This window comes from Eleutherodactylus coqui, chromosome 8 (assembly GCF_035609145.1).
Source record: "Eleutherodactylus coqui strain aEleCoq1 chromosome 8, aEleCoq1.hap1, whole genome shotgun sequence".
Classification (NCBI taxonomy): domain Eukaryota; kingdom Metazoa; phylum Chordata; class Amphibia; order Anura; family Eleutherodactylidae; genus Eleutherodactylus; species Eleutherodactylus coqui.
This window is the reverse complement of record NC_089844.1, coordinates 157016083-157039503: the sequence shown is the minus strand read 5'-3', so window position 1 is coordinate 157039503 and position 23421 is coordinate 157016083. Positions and strand designations below refer to the sequence as shown.

At 42.4% G+C, this 23421-nt stretch overlaps 1 protein-coding gene across 2 annotated transcripts in view; it reads right to left on the bottom strand.

Annotated features, from left to right (window-relative positions):
• Nucleotides 1-17271, bottom strand: part of FBXL16 (F-box and leucine rich repeat protein 16) — a 72444-nt gene extending 55173 nt beyond the window's left edge. For both annotated transcript variants that reach the window (XM_066576736.1, XM_066576737.1), the window contains exon 1: nt 16742-17271. The gene's annotated coding sequence lies outside the window, so the exon portion shown is untranslated. The remainder of the gene's footprint in view (nt 1-16741) is intronic.
• Nucleotides 17272-23421: the final 6150 nt, after the last annotated feature.

Below are 23421 nucleotides of genomic sequence, written 5' to 3'. Positions count from 1 at the left end.
GGGAGAGGACAGTGTCGTGATATCTGTGTATTAGGAGGAGGGGAGAGGTCAGTGTCTTGATATCTGTGTATTAGGAGAAGGGTCATTGTTCTGATACCTGTTTATTAGTAGAAGGGAAGAGGTAATTGTCCTGATATCTGTGTATTAGTAGGGGGAGTGGTCAGTGTTCTGATATCTGTGTATTTGTAGGGGAGTGGTCAGTGTCCTGATATCTGTGTATTAGTAGGGGAGTGGTCAGTGTCCTGATATCTGTGTATTAGTAGGGGAGAGGTCAGTGTCCTGATATCTGTGTATTAGTAGGGGAGTGGTCAGTGTCCTGATATCTGCGTATTAGGAGAGGAGAGGTCAGTGTCCTGATATCTGTGTATTAGTAGGGGAGAGGTCAGTGTCCTGATATCTGTGTATTAGGAGGAGGGAAGAAGTCAGTGTCTTGATATCTGTGCATTAGGCGTAGGGAGATGTCAGTGTCCTGATATCTGTGTAATAGGAGGAGTGGAAAAGTCAGTGTCCTGATATCTGTATATTAGGAAAACTGTAGAGGTTAGTGTCCTGATATCTTTGTATTAGGCCTCCTTCCCACGAGCGTGACGGGCTCCGCAGCGTAATATTCCGCTGCGAAGCCCGTCACGGCGCCCCCCAGAGCCCCTATACTTACCTGCGGGAGATAGCGTGAAATCGCTTCCCCGCCCACCGCCGCGCGTCACCGCCCGTCACCGCCCACCGCCCTCGCGTCACCAGCCGTGTCACGTGCACGGCCGGCCGTGTCACGTGACGCGGCCGGACCGCGTCATTTGGCGTCATATGACGCGCGGCGGTGGGCGGGAAAGCGTTTTTTCACGCTATCTCCCGCTGGTTACAGCGGGAGATAGCGTGAATGGACGGCTTCCATTGACTGCAATGGAAGCCGTCAGTGCGTACAGCCCGTCCTCACCCGCAGAAAATAGAGCATGCTGCGGGTGAGGACGGGAGAAATCGCGGTGCGTAATTCCGCGGTGGAATTACGCATCGTGAGCATTGTGCTATTAGGTTCAATAGAACCTAATAGCTGCGGGCAACGCAGCGGATTTTCGCCGCGAATTACGCGGCGGAAATCCGTTCGTGGGAAGGAGGCCTTAGGAGGGAGAGAGGTCAAATCCCTGATATCTGTGCATTAGGAGGAGGGAAGAGGTCTGTGTCCTTATATCTGAGTATTAGGAGGGAAAGGGAGATTATTAGTGTCCTGATATCTGTGTATTAGTAGGGGAGATGTCAATGTCATTATATCTTTGCATTAAGAGGGGGAATGATTAGGGAGGATGAAAAAGGTCAGTGTCCTGATATCTGTGTATTAGGGGGGAGAGGTCAGTGTCTTGATATCTGTGTATTAGGGGGGAGAGGTCAGTGTCCTGATATCTGTGTATTTAGAAGACGGGAGAGGTCAGTGTCCTGATATCTGCGTATTAGTAGGGGAGAGGTCAGTGTCCTGATATCTGTGTATTAGGAGGAGTAGAGAGTTCAGTGGCTTGATATCTGTATATTAGGAGAAGTCATTGTCCTGATACCTGTGTATTAGTAGTTGGGGAGAGGTAATTGTCCTGATATCTGTGTATTAGTAGGGTAGTGGTCAGTGTCCTGATACTTGTATATTAGAAGGAGGTGAGAAGTGAGTGTCCTGATATATGTGTATTAGGAGGAGTGGAGAGGTCATTGTCCTGATATCTTTGTATTAGGAGGGAGAGAGGTCAATTCCTTGATATCTATGTATTAGGAGATGTCAGTGTCTTGAAATCTGTGTATTGGGAGGAGGGAAGAGATCTGTGTCTTGATATCTGTGTATTAGGAGGGAGAGGTCAGTGTCCTGATATCTGTGTATTGGGAGGAGAGGAGAGGTCAGTGTCTTGATATTGGCGTATTAGTAGTGGACAGGTCAGTGTCTTGATATCTGTGTATTGGGAGGAGTGGAGAGGTCAGTGTCATGATATCTGTGTATTAGGAGGAGGGGAGAGGTCAGTGTCCTGATATATGTATATTTGGAGGAGGGCAGAGGTCATTGTCCCTGTATCTTTGTATTGGGAGGGAGAGTGGTCAGTGTCTTGATATCTGTATATCAGGAAGGCAGAGGTCAGTGTCTTGAAATATGAGTATTAGGAGCGGGAGGTCAGTGTCCTGATATCTGTGTATTAGGAGCGGAGAGGTCAGTGTCCTGATATCTGTGTATTAGGAGCGGACAGGTCAATGTCCTGATATCTGTGTATTAGGAGAAGGGGAGAGGTTTGTGTCCTGATATCTGTGTATTAGGTGGAGGGGAGAGGTCAGTGTCCTGATATCTGTGTATTAGAAGGAGGAGAGAGGTCAGTGTCCTTTACCTGAATATTAGGAGAGAAGAGATCAGTGGCTTGTTATCTTTTTATTAGCAGAGGTCAGTGTCCTGATATATGTGTATTAGTTGGAGGGCAGAGTTAACTTTCCTGATATCTGGGTATTAGTACAGGAGAGGTCAGTGTCCTGATATCTGTACATTAGGAGGAGGGGAGGGGTCAGTGTCCTCATATCTGTGTATTAGGAGGAGTGGAGAGGTCAGTTCCCTGATATTGGTGTATCATTGTGTGCTACATTGCGTTGTGTAGGCGACATTTATGAATCAGGCAATCAATGCCGTGCTTCGGAGCTCCGAGGATAAGACCTAGTGCCTCTTTTGGGGAAAAATTAATATAAGACAGGGTCTTATTTTCGGGGAAACACGATAAGAGGAGGGAGAGGTCAGTGCCCTGATATGTGTGTATTAGGAAGGCAGAGGTCAGTGTCTTGAAATATGAGTATTAGGAGCGGGAGGTCAGTGTCCTGATATCTGGGTATTAGGAGAGGAGAGGTCAGTGTCCTGATACCTGTGTATCAGGAGGAGGGAGAGGTCAGTGCCCAGATATCTGGGTATTAGAAGAAGAGATGTCAGTGTCCTGATATATGTGTATTAGGGAGGGAGAGGTCAGTGTCCTGATATCTGGGTATTAGGAAAGGAGAGGTCAGTTTCCTGATATCTGTGTATTAGGAAGGGACAGCTCATTGTCCTGATATCTGGGTATTAGAAGGAGCGTGCAGGTCATTGTCCTGATATCTGTGTATTAGGAGGAGGGAAGAGGTCAGTGTCATGATATCTGTGTATTAGTAGGTGGGGATAGCTAATGGTCTTGATATCTGTGAATTAGGAGGAAGGGAGAGGTCAGTGTTCTTATATTTATGTATTAGGAGGAGGGAAGATCAGTGTCCTGATATCTATGTATTAGTAGGGAGAGGTCAGTGTCCTGATATCTGTGTATGAAGAGGAGGAGAGGTCAGTGTCCTGATATCTGTGTATTAGGAGTAGAGAGGTCAGTGTAGTGATATCTGGGTATTAGGAGGAGGGGAGAGATCAGTGTCTTGATATCTGTGTATTAGGAGAGGTCAGTGTCCTGATATCTGTGTATTAGTAGGGAGAGGTCAGTGTCCTGATATCTGTGTATTAGTAGGGAGAGGTCAGTGTCCTGATATCTGTGTATTAAGAGTAGGGGAGGTCAGTGTCCTGATATCTGTGTATTAGGAGGAGGGAAGGTCAGTGTCCTGATATCTGTGTATTAGGAGGAGGGGAGGTTAGTTTCCTGATGTCTGTGTGTTAGGAGGGGAGAGGTCAGTGTCCTGATATAGGTGTATAAGGAGGAGGAGAGGTCAGTGTCCTGATATCTGTGTATTAGTTGGAGGGGAGAGGTCAGTGTCCTGATATAGGTGTATGAGGAGGAGGAGAGGTCAGTGTCCTGATATCTGTGTATTAGTTGGAGGGGAGACGTCAGTGTCCTGATATCTGTGTATTAGGAGGAGGGGAGACGTCAGTGTCCTGTTATTTGGGTATCAGTGTAGTGATCCAGTACTTAATCCTGGTTCCTGTATATAAGGAGTAAGGTAAAAGGTTTGTGTATTAGGAGTAGTTGTAGGTGAGTGGGCTCTATATAATATTATGGTAAGAGGTCTCTGTATTAGGAGTAGATAAATGGCCTGTATATAAAAGCAAGGTAAGAGGTCTGTGTATTAAGAGTAGGTGAGTGGACGGTATATATGAGTACGGGAAAAAAACTCTGTATTAGGAGCAGGTGAGTGTCCTGCATAAAGCGTTAAGGTAAGGTCTCTGTATTAGGAGTAGGTTAGCGGCCTGTATTTAACAGTAGGGTAAGAGTTCTCTGTATTAGTAGTAGGTGAGTGGCGTGTATATAACAGTAGGGTAAGAGGTCTCTGTATTAGTAGTAGGGTAGTGGCCTGTGATCTCTGTATCAGGAGTAGGTGAGTGACCTGTATATAACAGAAGGCAAGAGGTCTGCGTATTAAGAGTAGGTGAGTTGCCTGTAGATGACATTAAGGTAAGAGGTCTGTGTATTAGGAGTAGGTGAGTGGACGGTATATATCAGTACGAGAAAAAGTCTCTGTATTAGGAGCAGTTGAGTGTCCTGCATAAAGCAGTAAGGTAAGAGGTCTCTGTATTAGAAAATAGGAGAGTGTCCTGTATATAACAGTACGGTGAAAGGTTTCTTTTTTAGAAAAAGGTGAGTATCCTGTATATTACAGTAAGGTAAGAGGTCTGTGTATTAGGAGTAGGTGAACGGCCCCTATATAACAGTAAGCTAAGAGGTCTCTGTATTAGTAGTAGCTGAGCAGCCAGTATATAACAATAAGGTAAGAGGTCTCTGTATTTGAAGCATGTGAATGGCTCGTATATAACAGTAAAGTAAAAGATCTCTGCATTAGGCCTAAGTTAGTGTCCTGTATATAAGAGTAAGGTGAGAAGTCTCTGTATTAGTAGTAGGTAAGAGGCCTGTATATAAGAGTAAGTTAGGATATCTCTGTATTAGGAGTAGGTGAGTGTCCTGAATATAACAGTAGGTAAGAGGTCTCTGTATTAGTAGTAGGTGATTGGCCTGTATATAACAGTAGGTTAAGAGGTCTCTATATTAGGAGTAGGTGAGTGGCTTGTATATAACATAAACATAAAAGGTCTTTGTATGAGGAGTAGATGAATGGCCTTTATATAACAGCAAGGTAAGAGGTCTCTGTATTAGGAGTAGGTGAGTGTCCTGCATAAAGCAGTAAGGTAAAAGGTCTCTGTATTAGGAGTAGGTGAGTGTCCTGTATATAACAGTAGGGTAAGATGTCTCTGTATTAGGAGTAGGTGAGTGTCCTGTATATAACAGTAAGGTAAGATGTCTCTGTATTAGGAGTAGGTGAGTGTCCTGTATATAACAGTAGGGTAAGATGTCTCTGTATTAGGAGTAGGTGAGTGTCCTGTATATAACAGTAAGGTAAGAGGTCTCCAAATTAGGAGTAGGTGAGTGTCCTGTTATATAGGAGTAAGGTAGGAGTTGTCTGTATTAGGAGTTGGTGAGTGTCCTGTATATAATAGTAAGGTAAGTGTTCTCTGTATTAGTAGTAGATGAGTGGCCTGTATATAAAAGTAGGTTAAGAGGTCTGTGTATTAGGAGTGGGTGAGTGGCCTGTATATAACAGTAAGGTAAGAGGTCTCTGTATTAGGAGTAGGTGAGTGTCCTGTATATAACAGTAGGGTAAGAGGTCTGTGTATTAGGAGTGGGTGAGTGGCCTGTATTTAAGAGTAAGTTAAGATATCTCTGTATTAGGAGCAGGTGAGTGGCCTGTATATATCCGTACAGGAAGAGGTATTTGTATTAAGGTCAGGTGAGCCGCCTGTATATAAAAGTAAGGTAAGAGGTCCCTGTATTAGGAGTAGGTGAGTGGCCTGTATATAACATGAAGATAAGAGGTCTCTGTATTAGGAGTAGGTGAGTGGACAGTATATATCAGTATGGGAAAAAGTCTCTGCATTAGGAGCATGTGAATGTCCTGTATATAAGAGTAAGGTAAGAGGTCTCTGTATTAGGAGTAGGTGAGTGTCCTGTATATAAGAGTAAGGTAAGAGTTCTCCATATTAGGAGTAGGTGAGTGTACTGTTATATAGAAGTAAAGTAAGAGGTGTCTGTATTAGGAGTTGGTGGGTGTACTGTATATAACAGTAAGGTAAGAGATCCCTGTCTTAGTAGTAGGTAAGCAGCCTGTATATAACAGTAAGGTAAAAGGTCTGTGTATTAGGAGTAGGTGAGTGGTAAGAGTAAGTTAGGGTCCTGTATATAAAAGTAAGGTAAGAGGTCCCTGTAGTAGAAGTAGGGAAGTGGCCTGCATATAACAGTAAGTTAAGAGGTCTGTGTATTAGAAGTAGATGAGTGTACTGTGTATAACAGTAATATAAGAGATCTGTGTATTATGAGTAGGTGAGTGTCCTGTATATAGCAGCAAGGTAAGAGGTCTTTGTATTAGGAGTAGGTGAGTGAACGGAATATATCTGCACGGGAAAAAGTCTCTGTATTAGGAGCACATGAGTGTCCTGCATAAAGCAGCAAGGTAAGAAGTCTCTGTATTAGGAGTAGGTTAGTGGCCTGTATATAACAGTAAGGTAAGAGGTCTCTGTATTAGGAGTAGGTTAGTGGCCTGTATATAACAGTAAGGTAAGAGGTCTCTGTATTAGGAGTAGGTTAGTGGCCTGTATATAACAGTAAGGTAAGAGGTCTCTGTATTAGGAGTAGGTTAGTGGCCTGTATATAACAGTAAGGTAAGAGGTCTGTGTATTATTAGTAGGTTAGCAGCCTGTATATATCAGTAAGGTCAAAGGGCTCTGTATTGGGAGTAGGTGAGTGGCCTGTATATAACAGTAATGTAAGAGATCTCTGTATTAGGAGTAGGTGAGTGGCCTGTATATATCAGTAAGGTCAAAGGGCTCTGTATTGGGAGTAGGTGAGTGGCCTGTATATAACAGTAATGTAAGAGATCTCTGTATTAGGAGTAGGTGAGTGGCCTGTATATAAAAGTAGGGTAAGATGTCTCTGTATTAGCAGTAGGTGAGTGTCCTGTATATAACAGTAAGGTAAGAGGTCTCTGTATTAGGAGTTAGTTAGTGTCCTGTATATAACAGTTATGTAAGGGGTCCCTGTATTAGTAGTAGGTGAGTGTCCTATATATAACAGTAATGTAAGAGATCTCTGTATTAGGAGTAGGTTAGTGTCCTGTATATAAGATTAAGGTAAGAGGTCTCTGTATTAGGAGTGGGTGAGTGTCCTGTATATAAGATTAAGGTAAGAGGTCTCTGTATTAGGAGTGGGTGAGTGTCCTGTATTTAAGAGTAAGGTAAGTGGTCTCTGTATTAGGAGTAGGTGAGTGGCCTGTATATAAGATTAAGGTAAGAGGTCTCTGTATTAGGAGTGGGTGAGTGTCCTGTATATAAGAGTAAGGTAAGAGGCCTCTGTATTAGTAATCGGTGAGTGGCCTGTATATATATAAGAGTCAGATAAGAGGTCTGTGAATAAGGAGCAGGTGAGTGGCCTGTATATAGGAAGAAGGTAACAGGTCTCTATAACAGTAAGGTAAGACTTTCCTGTATTAGTAGTAGGGGAATGTCCTGTATATAAGAGTAAGGTAAGAGGTCTCTGTATTAGGAGTAGATGATTGGCCTGTGTATAACAGTAAGGTAAGAGGTCTCTGTATTAGGAGTAGATGAATGGCCTGTATATAACAGTATGTTTTGAGGTCTCTGTAATAGGAATCAGTGAGTGGCCTGCATATAGGAGTAAGGTAAGAGGTCTCTGTTTCAGGAGCAGGTTAGTGTCCTGTATATAACAGTAAGGTAAGATGTCTCCGTATTAGTAGTAGGTGAGTGTCCTATATATAACAGTAAGGTAAGAGGTCTCTGTATTAGGAGAAGGCGAGTGGCCTGTATATAAGAGTAAGGTAAGAGGTCTCTGTATTAGGAGTAGATGATTGGCCTGTGTATAACAGTAAGGTAAGAGGTCTCTGTATTAGGAGTAGATGAATGGCCTGTATATAACAGTATGTTTTGAGGTCTCTGTAATAGGAATCAGTGAGTGGCCTGCATATAGGAGTAAGGTAAGAGGTCTCTGTTTCAGGAGCAGGTTAGTGTCCTGTATATAACAGTAAGGTAAGATGTCTCTGTATTATTAGTAGGTGAGTGTCCTATATATAACAGTTATGTAAGAGGTCCCTGTATTAGGAGTAGGTGAGTGTCCTGTATATAACAGTAAGGTAAGATGTCTCTGTATTAGGAGTAGGTGAGTGTCCTGTATATAACAGTAAGGTAAGATGTCTCTGTATTATTAGTAGGTGAGTGTCCTATATATAACAGTTATGTAAGAGGTCCCTGTATTAGGAGTAGGTGAGTGTCCTGTATATAACAGTAGGGTAAGAGGTCTGTGTATTAGGAGTGGGTGAGTGTCCTGTATATAACAGTAAGGTAAGATGTCTCTGTATTATTAGTAGGTGAGTGTCCTATATATAACAGTTATGTAAGAGGTCCCTGTATTAGGAGTAGGTGAGTGTCCTGTATATAACAGTAGGGTAAGAGGTCTGTGTATTAGGAGTGGGTGAGTGTCCTGTATATAACAGTAAGGTAAGATGTCTCTGTATTATTAGTAGGTAAGTGTCCTGTATATAACAGTTATGTAAGGGGTTCCTGTATTAGTAGTAGGTGAGTGTCCTATATATAACAGTAAGGTAAGAGGTCTCTGTATTAGGAGTTAGTGTCCTGTATATAACAGTAGGGTAAGAGGTCTCTGTATTAGTAGTAGGTGAGTGTCCTATATATAACAGTAATGTAAGAGATCTCTGTATTAGGAGTAGGTGAGTGTCCTGTATATAAGATTAAGGTAAGAGGTCTCTGTATTAGGAGTGGGTGAGTGCCTGTATTTAAGAGTAAGGTAAGAGGTCTCTGTATTAGGAGTAGGTGAGTGTCCTGTATATAACAGTAGGGTAAGAGGTCTCTGTATTAGGAGTGGGTGAGTGCCTGTATTTAAGAGTAAGGTAAGAGGTCTCTGTATTAGGAGTAGGTGAGTGGCCTGTATATAAAAGTAGGGTAAGAGGTCTCTGTATTAGGAGTAGGTGAGTGTCCTGTATATAATAGTAAGGTAAGAGGTCTCTGTATTAGGAGTGAGTGTCCTGTATATAACAGTTATGTAAGGGGTTCCTGTATTAGTAGTAGGTGAGTGTCCTGTATATAAGAGTAAGGTAAGAGGTCTCTGTATTAGTAGTAGGTGAGTGTCCTATATATAACAGTACTGTAAGAGGTCTCTGTATTAGGAGTAGGTGAGTGGCCTGTATATAATAGTAAGGTAAGAGGTCTCTGTATTAGGAGTTAGTGTCCTGTATATAACAGTTATGTAAGGGGTTCCTGTATTAGTAGTAGGTGAGTGTCCTATATATAACAGTAATGTAAGAGGTCTCTGTATTAGGAGTAGGTGAGTGTCTTGTATATAAGAGTAAGGTAAGAGGTCTCTGTATTAGGAGTAGGTGAGTGTCCTGTATATAAGAGTAAGGTAAGAGGTCTCTGTATTAGGAGTAGGTGAGTGTCCTGTATATAAGAGTAAGGTAAGAGGTCTCTGTATTAGGAGTAGGTGAGTGTCCTGTATATAAGAGTAAGGTAAGAGGTCTCTGTATTAGGGTGACTACCCACTAGCGTTTTTTTTTCTGCTGCAAATTTGCTCCTATTTTTATTTCCAATTGTCAATGGGACTTTCTAATGTTAAAAACGCAAAGTTGTGTCGTCATGCGTTGCGTCGTCATGCGTTGCGTCGTCATGCGTTGCGTCGTCATGCGTTGCGTCGTCATGCGTTGCGTCGTCATGCGTTGCGTCGCGTTTTTAACATTAGAAAGTCCCATTGACAATTGGAAATAAAAATAGGAACAAATTTGAAGCAGAAAAAAAACGCTAGTGGGTAGTCACCCTTAGAAGCAGGCCATTGGCCAGTATAAAACAGTAGGGTTTGAGGTCTCTGTATTAGCAGCAGGTGAGTGGCCTGTATATAAGTGTAAGGTAAGATGTCTCTATATTACGGGTAGGTAAGTGGCCTGTATATAACAGTAGGGTAAGATGTCTCTGTATTAGGAGTGGGTGAGTGTCCTGTATATAACAGTAAGGTAAGATGTCTCTGTATTAGGAGTAGGTGAGTGTCCTGTATATAACAGTAAGGTAAGATGTCTCTGTATTAGGAGTAGGTGAGTGTCCTGTATATAACAGTAAGGTAAGATGTCTCTGTATTAGGAGTAGGTGAGTGTCCTGTATATAACAGTAAGGTAAGATGTCTCTGTATTAGGAGTAGGTGAGTGTCCTGTATATAACAGTAAGGTAAGATGTCTCTGTATTAGGAGTAGGTGAGTGGCCTATATATAAAAGTAGGGTAAGAGGTCTCTGTATTAGTAGTAGGTGAGTGGCCTATATATAAAAGTCGGGTAAGAGGTCTCTGTATTAGGAGTAGGTGAGTGTCCTGTATATAACAGTAGGGTAAGAGGTCTCTGTATTAGGAGTAGGTGAGTGTCCTGGATATAAGATTAAGGTAAGAGGTCTCTGTATTAGGAGTAGGTGAGTGTCCTGTATATAACAGTAGGGTAAGAGGTCTCTGTATTAGGAGTAGGTGAGTGTCCTGTATATAACAGTAGGGTAAGAGGTCTCTGTATTAGGAGTAGATCAGTGTCCTGTATATAACAGTAAGGTAAGATGTCTCTGTATTAGGAGTAGGTGAGTGGCCTATATATAAAAGTAGGGTAAGAGGTCTCTGTATTAGTAGTAGGTGAGTGGCCTATATATAAAAGTCGGGTAAGAGGTCTCTGTATTAGGAGTAGGTGAGTGTCCTGTATATAACAGTAGGGTAAGAGGTCTCTGTATTAGGAGTAGGTGAGTGGCCTGTATATAACAGTAGGGTAAGAGGTCTCTGTATTAGGAGTAGGTGAGTGTCCTGGATATAAGATTAAGGTAAGAGGTCTCTGTATTAGGAGTAGGTGAGTGTCCTGTATATAACAGTAGGGTAAGAGGTCTCTGTATTAGGAGTGGGTGAGTGTCCTGTATATAACAGTAGGGTAAGAGGTCTCTGTATTAGGAGTAGATCAGTGTCCTGTATATAACAGTAAGGTAAGATGTCTCTGTATTAGGAGTAGGTGAGTGGCCTATATATAAAAGTAGGGTAAGAGGTCTCTGTATTAGTAGTAGGTGAGTGGCCTATATATAAAAGTCGGGTAAGAGGTCTCTGTATTAGGAGTAGGTGAGTGTCCTGTATATAACAGTAGGGTAAGAGGTCTCTGTATTAGGAGTAGGTGAGTGTCCTGTATATAACAGTAGGGTAAGAGGTCTCTGTATTAGGAGTAGGTGAGTGTCCTGTATATAAGAGTAAGGTAAGAGGTCTCTGTATTAGGAGTAGGTGAGTGTCCTGTATATAACAGTAGGGTAAGAGGTCTCTGTATTAGGAGTAGATCAGTGTCCTGTATATAACAGTAAGGTAAGAGGTCTCTGTATTAGTAGTAGGTGAGTGGCCTATATATAAAAGTCGGGTAAGAGGTCTCTGTATTAGGAGTAGGTGAGTGTCCTGTATATAACAGTAGGGTAAGAGGTCTCTGTATTAGGAGTAGGTGAGTGTCCTGTATATAACAGTAGGGTAAGAGGTCTCTGTATTAGGAATAGGTGAGTGTCCTGTATATAAGAGTAAGGTAAGAGGTCTCTGTATTAGGAGTAGGTGAGTGTCCTGTATATAACAGTAGGGTAAGAGGTCTCTGTATTAGGAGTAGGTGAGTGTCCTGTATATAAGAGTAAGGTAAGAGGTCTCTGTATTAGGAGTAGGTGAGTGTCCTGTATATAACAGTAGGGTAAGAGGTCTCTGTATTAGGAGTAGGTGAGTGTCCTGTATATAACAGTAGGGTAAGAGGTCTCTGTATTAGGAGTAGATCAGAGTCCTGTACAGAGGCGTAACTTGAAGCCTCTGGGCCCCGATTTAAAACCTGTAACAGGGCCCCAACTATAATGCTTTATTCATAGTACTGGGCTCCCTATATGGAGAAGAGAGGCCTTATGGGCCCCCCAAGGCTCCTGGGCCCGGGGGCAACCGCATCCCCTGCACCCACTATAGTTACGCCTCTGGTCCTGTATATAACTGTTATGTAAGAGATCTCTGTATTAGTAGTAGGTGAGTGTCCTGTATATGGGAGTTAGGTAAGACATCTCTGTATTAGAAGTAGATGAATGGTCTGTATATATGAGTAGGGTAAGAGGTCTCTGTATTACGTGTAGGGGAGTGTCCTGTATATAGCAGTCTGGTGAAAGGTCTCTGTATTAGGAGTAGGTGAGTGTCCTGTATATTACAGCAAGGTAAGATATTTCTGTATTAGGAGTAGATAGGTATCTTGTATACCTATAACAGTAAGGGAAGAGGTCTCTGTATTAGGGGTTGGTGAGTGGCCTGTATATAACAGTAATACTAGAGCTCTCTGTATTAAGGGCAGGTGAGTGGCCTGCATATAACAGAAATATAAGAGGTCTGTGTATTAGGAGGTGGTTAGTATCCTGTATATATCCATTATGTAAGAGGTCTCTTTATTAGCAGTAGGTGAATGGCCTGTATATAACAGTAAGCTAAGAGGTTTCTGTATTATGGGTAGGTGGGTGCCCTGTGTATAACAGTATGGTAAGAGGTCTCTGTATTAGGAGTAGGTAAGTATCCTGTATATAACAGTAAGGTAAGAGGTCTCTGTATTAGTAGTAGATTAATGGCTTATGTATAACAGTAAGGGAGGAGGTCTCTATATTAGGAGTAGCCAGTCCACGGGTGGGTTTACATTGTGCTCCTTGCGGCGATAATCCGCATGCTGCGAATTGCCAGATTGGTCAGCCTGTATATAGGAGTAAGGTAAGACATCTCTGTATTAGGAGTAGATGAGTATCCTGTATATAACAGTAAGGTAAGACATCTCTGTATTAGGAGCAGGTGAGTGTTCTGCATATAACAGTATGGGTGTATTGAGAGCTGGTGAGTGTCATGTTTATAACAGCACGGGTCTCTGTATTGGGAGCAGGTGAATGTCCTGTATATAACAGTATGGGTGTATTGGGAGCAGGCGAGTGTCCTGTATATAACAGCACGGGTCTCTGTATTGGGAGCAGGTAAGTGTCCTGTATATAACAGTACGGGTGCATTGGGAGCAGGTGTGTGCCCTGTATATAACAGTATGGCTCTCTGTATTGGGAGCAGGCGAGTGTCCTGTATATAACAGCACAGGTCTCTGTATTGGGAGCAGGTAAGTGTCCTGTATATAACAGTATGGGTGTATTGGGAGCAGGTGAGTGTCCTGTATATAACAGCACGGGTCTCTGTATTGGGAGCAGGTAAGTGTCCTGTATATAACAGTACGGGTGTATTGGGAGCAGGTGAGTGTCCTGTATATAACAGCACGGGTCTCTGTATTGGGAGCAGGTAAGTGTCCTGTATATAACAGTACGGGTGTATTGGGAGCAGGTGAGTGTCCTGTATATAACAGCACGGGTCTCTGTATTGGGAGCAGGTAAGTGTCCTGTATATAACAGTACGGGTGTATTGGGAGCAGGTGAGTGTCCTGTATATAACAGCACGGGTCTCTGTATTGGGAGCAGGTAAGTGTCCTGTATATAACAGTACGGGTGCATTGGGAGCAGGTGTGTGCCCTGTATATAACAGTATGGCTCTCTGTATTGGGAGCAGGCGAGTGTCCTGTATATAACAGCACAGGTCTCTGTATTGGGAGCAGGTGAGTGTGCTGTATATAACAGTACGGGTGTATTGGGAGCAGGTGAATGTCCTGTATATAACAGTATGGGTCTCTGTATTGGGAGCAGGTGAGTGTCCTGTATATAACAGTATGGCTCTCTGTATTGGGAGCAGGTAAGTGTCCTGTATATAACAGTATGTGTGTCTGTATTGGGAGCAGGTGAGTGTCTTGTATATAACAGTTTGTGTCTCTGTATTGGGAGCAGGTAAGTGTCCCTAATATAACAGTATGGGTGTATTGGAAGCAGGTGAGGGTCCTGTATATAACAGCACGGGTCTCTGTATTGGAAGCAGGTGAGTGTCCTGTATATAACATTATGGGTCTCTGTATTGGGAGCAGGTTAGTGTCCTGTATATAACAGTATGGGTGTATTGGAAGCAGGTGAGTGTCCTGTATATAACAGTATGGGTGTCTGTATTGGGAGCAGGTGAGTGTCCTGTATATAACAGTATGGGTGTATTGGAAGCAGGTGAATGTCCTGTATATAACAGTATGGGTCTCTGTATTGGGAGCAGGTGAGTGTCCTGTATATAACAGTATGGGTCTCTGCATTGGGAGCAGGTAAGTGTCCTGTATATAACAGTATGGGTCTCTTTATTGGGAGCAGGTAAGTGTCCTGTATATAACAGTATGGGTCTCTGTATTGGGAGCAGGTGAGTGTCCTGTATATAACAGTATGGGTCTCTGTATTGGGAGCAGGTGAGTGTCCTGTATATAACAGTATGTGTGTCTGTATTGGGAGCAGGTGAGGGTCCTGTATATAACAGCATGGGTCTCTGTATTGGGAGCAGGTGAGTGTCCTGTATATAACATTATGGGTCTCTGTATTGGGAGCAGGTGAGGGTCCTGTATATAACAGCATATGTCTCTGTATTGGGAGCAGGTGAGTGTCCTGTATATAACATTCTGGGTTTCTGTATTGGGAGCAGGTGAGTGTCCTGTATATAACAACACGGGTGTCTGTATTGGGAGCAGGTGAGTGTGCTGTTTATAACAGTACGGGTGTATTGGGAGCAGGAGAGTGTCCTGTATATAACAGTATGGGTCTCTGTATTGGGAGCAGGAGAGTGTCCTGTATATAACAGTATGGGTCTCTGTATTGGGAGCAGGTGAGTGTCCTGTATATAGAAGTATAGGTCTTTGTATTGGGAGCAGGTGAGTGTCCTGTATATAACAGTATGGGTCTCTGTATTGGGAGCAGGTTAGTGTCCTGTATATAACAGTATGGGTCTCTTTATTGGGAGCAGGTGAGTGTCCTGTGTATAACAGTGTTGGTCTCTGTATTGGGATCAGCTGAGAGCCCTGTATATAACAGTGTGGGCCTCTGTATTGGGAGCAGGTGAGTTTACTGTATATAACAGCATGGGTCTCTGTATTGGGAGCAGGTAAGTGTCCTGTATATAACAGTATGGGTCTCTGTATTGGGAGCAGGTAAGTGTCCTGTATATAACAGCACGGTTCTCTGTATTGGGAGCAGGTGAGTGTGCTGTATATAACAGTACGGGTGTATTGGGAGCAGGTGATTATCCTGTATATAACAGTATGGGTCTCTGTATTGGGAGCAGGTGAGTGTCCTGTATGTTTCAGTATGGGTCTCTGTATTGGGAGCAGGTGAGTGTCCTATATATAACAGTATCGGTCTCTGTATTGGGAGCAGGTTAGTGTCCTGTGTATAACAGTATGGGTCTCTGAATTGTGAGTAGGTGAGTGTCCTGTACATAACAGTAAGGCTCTCTATTGGGAGCAGGTGAGTGTCCTTTATATAACAGTAAGGCTCTCTATTGGGAGCAGGTGAGTGTCCTTTATATAACAGTGTGGGTCTCTGTATTGGGAGCAGGGGAGTGTCCTGTATATAACAGTAATTGTCTCTCTATTGGGAGCAGGTGAGTGTCCTATATATAACAGTATGGGGCTCTCTATTGGGAGCAGGTAAGTGTCCTGTATATAACAGTATGGGTGTATTAGGAGCAGGTGAGTGTCCTGTATATAACAGTATGGGTCTCTGTATTGGGAGCAGGTAAGTGACCTGTATATAACAGCATGGGTCTCTGTATTGGGAGCAGGTGAGTGTCCTTTATATAACAGCTCAGGTCTCTGTATTTTGAGCAGGTGAGTGTCCTGTATATAACAGCACAGGTCTCTGTATTGGGAGCAGATAGGTGGCCTGTATATAACTGTATGGGTGTAATGGCAGGAGGTGAGTTTCCTGTATATAACAGCATGGGTCTCTGTATTGGGAGCAGGTAGGTAGCTTGTATATAACTGTATGGGTGTAATGGGAGCAGGTGAGTGTCCTGTATATAACAGCATGGGTCTCTGTATTGGGAGCAGGTGAGTGTCCTGTATATAACAGCATGGGTCTCTGTATTGGGAGCAGGTAAGTGGCCTGTATATATCAGTACAGCTGTATTGGGAGCAGGTGAGTGACCTGTATATAACAGCATGGGTCTCTGTATTGGGAGCAGGTGAATGTCCTGTATACAACAGCATGGGTCTCTGTATTAGGAGCAGGTAAGTGTCCTGTATATAGCAGCACAGGTCTCTGTATTGGGAGCAGGTAGGTGGCCTGTATATAACTGTATGGGTGTAATGGGAGCAGGTGAGTGTCCTGTATATAGCAGCACAGGTCTCTGTATTAGGAGCAGGTAAGTGTCCTGTATATAGCAGCACAGGTCTCTGTATTAGGAGCAGGTAAGTGTCCTGTATATAACAGCACGGATCTCTGTATTAGGAGCAGGTAAGTGTCCTGTATATAACAGCACAGATCTCTGTATTAGGAGCAGGTAAGTGTCCTGTATATAACAGCACGGATCTCTGTATTAGGAGCAGGTAAGTGTCCTGTATATAACAGCACAGATCTCTGTATTAGGAGCTGGTGAGTGTCCTGTATATAACAGTACGGGTCTCTGTATTAGGAGCAGGTAAGAGTGCTGTTAATGAGGATCCTGGGGCTCCCAGGCCTGCTCCCTACATATACGGTCCATGTTCCACCCTCTGCCGGCTGCCATGTATCGCCTCTCTATAGTGCGGGGGAGCTCGGCAGCCCCTGCATCATCCGTCATCTTAGTATTACGTTACATCCCATAAAATCAGAGCCATGTCTTACCGTCAGCCCCGCCGCCCGCTCATGGCATCGCTGCCGCCAGGATTATTACGGTCCAGACAGGTGCCAACAATATGCCGGTGACAGCTTCCTAGCACCCCGGCTCTGGCAGAGGAGGGGGCTGCTGGGGGTCTCCTCCGTATACAATCCCGATGTCCACGCTAAACCATCACCGACAGCCACCGCCAAAATAGGTCAGTCCGGCATCGTGTATCCCAGAACGCCTTGCATCCGGCAGAATGACAGTCTGGAACACCGAAATCCACAGGGTTCCCTTCCCGGCTCAGCCTGGGGGAGCCATTCTCCCTAATGCCGGGGGCTTAGGAGGATCTGGGGGGGCGACAGCTGGAGACGCTCGCAGGTGCAAAAACAGAAGCCGGCGGAGAGAAGAAAAAATACAGAATCCTTTAGGATAATGGCTCTAAAAGCAGCAAATCTTCCCTTTGTCAGCGGGAGACGGGTTTAAAGCCCAGGATGACTGTGTATTCCCCACCCTCTGTCACACACGCCGCCGATGCCTGGCTATTATGAGTGCACACACACAGGGTGTCACACACGGCTCCAGTTAAAGAGACATCAGCATTATTATCAATAATTCATGACTCCGGGCTCGCCTCCTCCCTGACTGTCTATCCCTCCTCCTCCTCTCCAGAGTCACCGTCCCCTCCTCCGGAGCCGTGCATGGCTGTAAGGTGCCAGTGACATGAGGAGGTCCATAGCTGCTGCCGCTCCACTTCATACATGAGCAATCCGTGTACATGACATGTAGATGCACTGAATAGTCACTTCACTGCAGACTTCCACTTTATTAGAGACCCCATCTAGAGGCGCATTGGAGCTACTATGGCCTTCAGAACTGCAGCAAATTGTGGTGGAGTTGATTCCACTAGGCAGCAGAGGCCTGGCTAGAGCAAGAACACCTTGCCCACAGCAAGACGTCACCTGTCTGGCAGGAAGGGCTCATCAATTCATGCTTCTTGTGCAAATTCTGACCTCCCATCAGCACGGTGCCATAGGAATCTGGATCTATCTGACCAGGAGATGTTTTTTGCCCCCTGGTGTCTCGCCTGTTTTCTTCTCAGGGTCTTTTTATACAGGACGATTGATGAGCGCAGAATACCCGACAGTTGTCCCAAGACTTATCTCTCCTATGTTTTTATACAAGAATGATAACGTTCAGTGAATGGAGGTGAAGCGCCTGGACATCACTCTGGCCGTCAGCCTTCATTCACTGATTAAAACTAGTTGATCATAGATGAACGACTGCCTGTTTAGATAGGGCAATCGTTGTTAGATTTTTTTGTGCCTGCACAATCCGAATGAGGAATGATAATTGAACAAATTATCATTCATCGATCAGATTGTGCAGGCATGTACACTGAATGATTAGCGTTCAGAATGCTATAATCTAATTTGGAATCATTCCGTGTAAAAGGGCCCTTAGACACAACTGTTATAGCAGAATATACACGAATATGACTCTTATAATGCGGCCCCCTATGTACAAGAATATAACTGCTATAATACTGCCCCCTATGTACAAGAATATAGCTACTATAATACTGCCCCCTATGTACAAGAATATAACTACTATAATACTGCCTCCTATGTACAATAATATAACTACTATAATACTGCCCCCTATGTACAAGAATATAACTACTATAATACTGCCCCTATATACAAGAATATAACTACTATAATACTGCCCCCTATGTACAAGAATATAACTACTATAATACTGCTCCCTGTGTACAAGAATATAACTACTATAATACTGCCCCCCATGTACAGGAATATAACTATTATAATACTGCCTCCTATGTACAAGAATATAACTACTATAATACTGCCCCTATGTACAAGAATATAACTACTATAATACTGGCTCTATGTACAAGAATATAACTACTATAATACTGCCCCTATGTACAAGAATATAACTACTATAATACTGTCCTATGTACAAGAATATAACTACTATAATACTGCTCTTATGTACAAGAATATAACTACTATAATACTGCCTCCTATGTACAAGAATATAACTACTATAATACTGCCCCCTTTGTACAAGAATATAACTACTATAATACTGTCTCCTATGTACTAGAATATAACTACTATAATACTGCCCCCTATGTACAAGAATATAGCTACTATAATACTGCCCCCTATGTACAAGAATATAACTACTATAATACTGCCCCCTATGTACAAGAATATAACTACTATAATACTGTCTCCTATGTACTAGAATATAACTACTATAATACTGCCCCTAATTACAAGAATATAACTACTATAATACTGTCCCTATGTACAAGAAAATAATTACTATAATACTGCCTCCTATGTACAAGAATATAACTACTATAATACTGCCCCCTATGTACAAGAATATAACTACTATAATACTGCTCCCTGTGTACAAGAATATAACTACTATAATACTGCCCCTATGTACAAGAATATAACTACTATAATACTGCACCCTATGTACAAGAATATAACTACTATAATACTGCTCCTATGAACAAGAATATAACTACTATAATACTGCCTCCTATGTACAAGAATATAACTAGTATAATACTGCTCTTATGTACAAGAATATAACTACTATAATACTGTCCCCTATGTAAGAGAATATAACTACTATAATACTGCCTCCTATGTACAAGAATATAACTACTATAATACTGCCCCCTTTGTACAAGAATATAACTACTATAATACTGTCTCTTATGTACTAGAATATAACTACTATAATACTGCCCCCTATGTACAAGAATATAACTACTATAATACTGTCTCCTATGTACAAGAATATAGCTACTATAATACTGCCCCCTATGTACAAGAATATAGCTACTATAATACTGCCCCCTATGTACTAGAATATAACTACTATAATACTGTCTCCTATGTACTAGAATATAACTACTATAATACTGCCCCTAATTACAAGAATATAACTACTATAATACTCTCCCTATGTACAAGAATATAGCTACTATAATACTGCCCCCTATGTACAAGAATATAACTACTATAATACTGCCCCCTATGTACAAGAATATAACTACTATAATACTGTCTCCTATGTACAAGAATATAGCTACTATAATACTGCCCCCTATGTACAAGAATATAGCTACTATAATACTGCCCCCTATGTACAAGAATATAACTACTATAATACTGCCCCCTATGTACAAGAATATAACTACTATAATACTGCCCCTAATTACAAGAATATAACTACTATAATACTCTCCCTATGTACAAGAATTTTGTACCACTATAATACTTCAACTATGTACAAGAATATAATTACTATAATACTGCTCTTATGTACAAGAATATAACTACTATAATACTGCCCCCTATTTACAAGATTATAGCTGATATAATACTGCTCTTATGTACAAAAATATAACTATTGTAATACTGCCCCATATTTACAAGAATATAACTACTAGAATTACATTTTCGCTCGCTTAGGCAATCAGTCTCTCTGCCTCCCCCTTGGCAGTTTTTTTTTTCCCTTATATATTTTGTTTTTTCCCAGTGTGTTTTTAGTGCTTCTTCGCTCCCTTCTTGTTTTAGTAATTTAAACATTTTCTTTTTTTCACTTATTGTCCCCCTTATAGTCTTGTTGAGCCACATTGGTTTCCTTGTAATTGTAGTTTCTTTATTTTTGAAGGGTATGAACTGCTTACATGGGTTATTTAGGATGGTTTTAAACTTCTCCCATTTGTCACCTATACTGCTATTTTTGAGGCCATTGTGCTATGTAATGCTGCCGAGCGTAATTCTACGCTGATCAAATTTTGCTTTGCTAAAGTTTAGGTTTTTTTTTTTGCTCCCTGATGAAGCTTCCTGTTGAATGACAACTCAAAATTAATTACATTGTGGTCACTATTTCCCAAGTGTCCCTCAACCTGCACCCCCGTGATTCTGTCCAGTCTGTTGGTTAGTAATAGGTCCAGAATGTCCCTCTCTCTAGTTGGCTTCTGCACAAGCTGGGTAAGGTAATTATCTTTAATTGTTTTCAAGAACTTATCGCCTTTGTGAGATTTGCAGGTTTTATCTTCCCGCGCTATATATGAATAATTAAAGTCCCCATACTAATTACTTCATTTCGGTTTGTCCCCTCTTATATTTGTCTTAGTAATAAGTTTTCAGTTATTTCTGTTATTTTTGGTGGCCTATAAAAAACTCCTATCAAGATTTTATTAGTCTTCCCTTCCTGTATTTCTACCCATAAAGATTCCATGTTTTCATCTTCTACACCTATATCTTAAGTAGAATTTAACATTAAGACATACCCCTCCCCCTTCCTGGTTTGCACGGTCCCTTCTAAAGAGATTGTAACCCTGTAGATTCATCGCCCAGTCGCATTCGTCATCAAATCATGTATCTGTTTTGCCTACTATTTCGTAGTTTTCTTCAGACATTCTTGCTTCAAGCTCACCCACTTTACTGATCAGACGTCTTGTATTTGTTGCCATACAGTTTATGTGGTTGTTATATTTATTCATTATGCTACTTATGGTTCTATTAGCTACTCTGTCAGTTCTGTCTACCCCTTCTGTCACCCAGCTAGCTGCCTGCTCCTCCTGCTCTCCCGAAATACCATCCACCCCCAAATCTTCCCAAGTGAGCGTCCGCTTGGTAAGAAGTAAACTCCTTTCCATGTTGTCAATGGATCTCAGTGTTGCAAGCTGCTCATTTAGATCCAGGATCTAGGCTTCCAAATGTGCAACGTACTCGCATCTCGTGTAACAGTAAGCACCCTCGACTGGCCGTTTAAAGAAGATTTAATTGGTCCTGGCTTGCTTCTTTTCTCTGGCTCTGGCTTCTGTTTCTTCCTATTGAGCTATTCTCCTCTTCTCTCTATATCTCTTTTTTCTACTAGCTCTCCCAAAGGACTGGTGCTTTGGTGCTCACGCTTTAGATGTTTTCCTTCCCACCGCACTGACTTTGGAGTGAAGATGTTCTCCTGGTTTCTCCCTCGTCTCTATCTCATACTCCCCTGGACTAGACTTTCTCCAGGCCTGGACTAAACTTCCTAAACCCCACCTACTCCCTCTCTTATACCCTCTCTCAAAGTCATGCATGGTTAGGTAGTAGGAACATTTGAAATTAACACCTTAGTGACCATTTAAAGGCACGCACACATAATTAGAATGGAGAAATATGAATAATAACATAACATTTCACACACAATATACATCACATTAACACCTGATTGAAAGGTGGCACACCAAGTGCTGGAGTACCCAATTCTGGGTTACTACAGTTCCCCCCTACTTATGCCAAAGCCGTTCCCGACTTTTATTTTAGTGGAAATAGTAGATGGACAAACGGGCATAATTAAAAAAGAACCCCAAGTTACGAAACGCATTTCTTTTTTGAGCAAAGGTGCCTACTAAAATATGAGAAGGAAACCTGTCCAAGACTTCTTTCAGCTGGTAGTAATGCTACTAAATAAAACACTTCATTACCTTCTTATTAGCGATTGATTCCACAACCCTTGCTCTGGACTAGAGCAAAAAGCGTCCCTTCTAGTACCAGTGAGACAAACGACAGCATGCAATCATAGATCGGCCTACTTTCTTCTGATTTGCTAGACTTAGGAAGGATTTATGCTGGGCCAGGTGGAACCAGGGATGCACCAGCAAGGCTATGGGGCACATACACACTGTTTCACCCTAAAGACATAGAAAACAGAGATAGCACACTGGAACTGATACACAGATGAGTAAGAGTGCTGAGAAGTACTCAAAGATGGAAACAGGTGAAATCTAAATCATTTTCCCCTGTAGCAACCGTGACAACATGGTGATGGGTCAGTGGATAATGCTGATACCCAAGCAGTGAACCTAAATACTGCAGTTAGACTGGTTAAAGGGGAACTCTAAAGTTACACTTCTCTATGACTGACCCACTTACAACTTCCAGACTCTTCTTTCTGCCACCTGCAAAGATATTTGAAACAAATGTTATGAACATGATAAAACAACACCTCACGCCTCCGGCACAGATCTATGTTTCAAACATTATTACGCTGCCTTTAGCAGCAATTATTAGAAACTTTCACACAATAGTCAATCTCATTAGTCCTTGCAGAAATGTTGGTGGACAATGATGGATAACTCGGCTATGAAACCCTAAAAGTGCATGTATTGCTTTGGGTATCATCCCCGGGGCACACAGAGCATAATAAATAACATGGCCTTGGGCTGACTCCATCATCACACAGTCCACATATAAGAAGAACAATGGCTCGGCATGCGGGAGTCCTTGAAAACTGAAAACAAATTGTCTCTAGCGGTGTGGGAGTTCTTTAAACAATAAACAGTTATACACGGAAGGAATACCTCAACCTGAGACAGGAGTCTATGAGGAAAAACAGGAACTAACTGCAGGATTTAATCAGCCTAGAACGGGAAAAGGTGGCATTGTTCATCTGAGTTGCCACTGAGGTAGCTCATCTTCATCAGATGGCTCTGCATGAGTGGTGAACCCAGTAACTGAGCCCATAGAACCAAGCGAGCTTCCTACCCCGGAAGAGAAGGGGGAAGCTTGCCAGTAGTCTCACTCCGGTTCCACGTCACTGCCAAACTAGAGTAGACAGTGTGTTCTGGCACAGAGGTCCGCAGTGGAGGCAATTA